Raw genomic sequence first — 2,110 nt, forward strand, 5'->3', positions numbered from 1 at the left:
GAAAATCCACGAGTCGCCACACTCCAGCACCTGTTCGGGTACACTGAGGGAGAATTTAGCATGGCCAATGCAGCTAACCAGCACATCTTTCGGACTGTGGGAGAAAACCAGAGCACCCGGAGGAAACCCACGCAGACACGGGGAGAACGTGCAAACTCCACACGGACAGTCACCCAAGGCTGGAATTGAACCCGGGTCCCTGGCGCTGCGAGGCAGCAGTGCTAACCGCTGTGCCACCGTGCCGCCCAACAGAGAACACGTACCAACCAACTCAAGAACAGCTTCTTCCCTGCTGCCATCAGACTTTTGAATGGACCTTCCTTATATTAAGCTGATCTTTCTCTACACCCTAGCAAGGACTGTAACACTGCATTCTGCACTCTCTCCTTTCCTTCTCCCCTATGCACTCTATGAACGGTATGCTTCATCTGTATAGCGCGCAAGAAACAATACTTTTCACTGTATCCCAATACAGGGACGTGCTAGGCGGCACGGTAGCACAGTGGTTAGCACTGCTGCTTCACAGCTCCAGGGTCCCGGGTTCGATTCCCGGCTCGGGTCACTGTCTGTGTGGAGTTTGCACATTCTCCTCGTGTCTGCGTGGGTTTCCTCCGGGTGCTCCGGTTTCCTCCCACAGTCCAAAGATGTGCGGGTTAGGTTGATTGGCCAGGTTAAAAAATTGCCCCTTAGAGTCCTGGGATGTGTAGGTTAGAGGGATTAGCGGGTAAAATATGTGGGGGTAGGGCCTGGGTGGGATTGTGGTCGGTGCAGACTCGATGGGCCGAATGGCCTCCTTCTGCACTGTAGGGTTTCTATGATTTCTATGATTACATGTGACAATAAATCAAATCAAATCTCAGTTCGGGCTGGGCAATAAATGTTGCTTTGGTCAGCAACACTCACATCCCATGAAAGAATGAACAATAAATAAAAAACCGGGATAGACTAGTCGGGCTGAATGGCCTGTCCCAGTGCTATTTATCATTCTATGTACAAAACACATCAACACTGCTCGGTCAGCATCTGATAGAACATAGAACATAGAAAAACTACAGCACAAACAGGCCCTTCGGCCCACAAGTTGCGCCGGTCATGTCCCTATCTACCTAGGCCTATATATAGACCTACCTTTAACCCTCAATCCTATTAAGTCCCATGTACTCATCCAGAAGTCTCTTAAAAGACCCTATCGAGTTTGCCTCCACCACCACTGACGGCAGCCGATTCCACTCACCCACCACCCTCTGATTGAAAAACTTACCCCTGACATCTCCTCTGTACCTACTCCCCAGCACCTTAAACCTGTGTCCTCTCGTAGCAGCCATTTCATCCCTCCCTCTGAGAATCCACCCGATCTATACCTCTCAACATCTTGTACACCTCTATCAGGTCACCTCTCATCCTTCGTCTCTCCAAGGAGAAAAGACCGAGCTCCCTCGACCTATCCTCATAAGGCATGCCAACCAATCCAGGCAACATCCTTGTAAATCTTAATGATGGTCAGAAGCTTTTCCCAGGGTGGAAGAGTCAATTGCCAGGGGGCATAGTTTAAGGGGGCAAGGAGATGTACGAGGCAAGTTTTTTACACAGAGGGTGGTGGGTGCCTGGAACCCGCTGCTGGGGGAGGGTAGCAGAAGCAGATACGATAGTGAGTTTTAAGGGGCGTCTGGACAAAAATGCATGAATAGGATGGGAATAGGGGGATACAGTCCCCGGAAGGGTAGGGGGTTTTAGTTCAGACGGGCAGCATAGTCAGTGCAGGCTTAGAGGGCCGAAGAGCCTCTTTCCTGTGGTGTAGTTTTCTTTGTACTTTGCCTGCAGAGAGGAAAATCGTTGACGTCTCAAGTCGGAGGTACTTCGTCAGAGCTGCCGAGTGTTTCCAGCGTCTTCTGCTTTCTTCGTTCGGCTTTCCAGCGTCTGCATTGACATCACAAGGCCCTGGCTGGTTACCATGGCGATGACGGGGCGGCTTGTGTCGGTTACCTCGTCGTTTCCACTCAGCGACAGGAAACTACAGGCTGGAGAAAGCCCTATTTTCCTGCAGCTGTGTGTGTGTGTGTGTGTGTGTGTGTGTGAGTGTGCGTTTTATCAGCGTACCGATCGTCAGTGT

This window comes from Mustelus asterias, chromosome 29 (assembly GCF_964213995.1).
Source record: "Mustelus asterias chromosome 29, sMusAst1.hap1.1, whole genome shotgun sequence".
Lineage (NCBI taxonomy): Eukaryota > Metazoa > Chordata > Chondrichthyes > Carcharhiniformes > Triakidae > Mustelus > Mustelus asterias.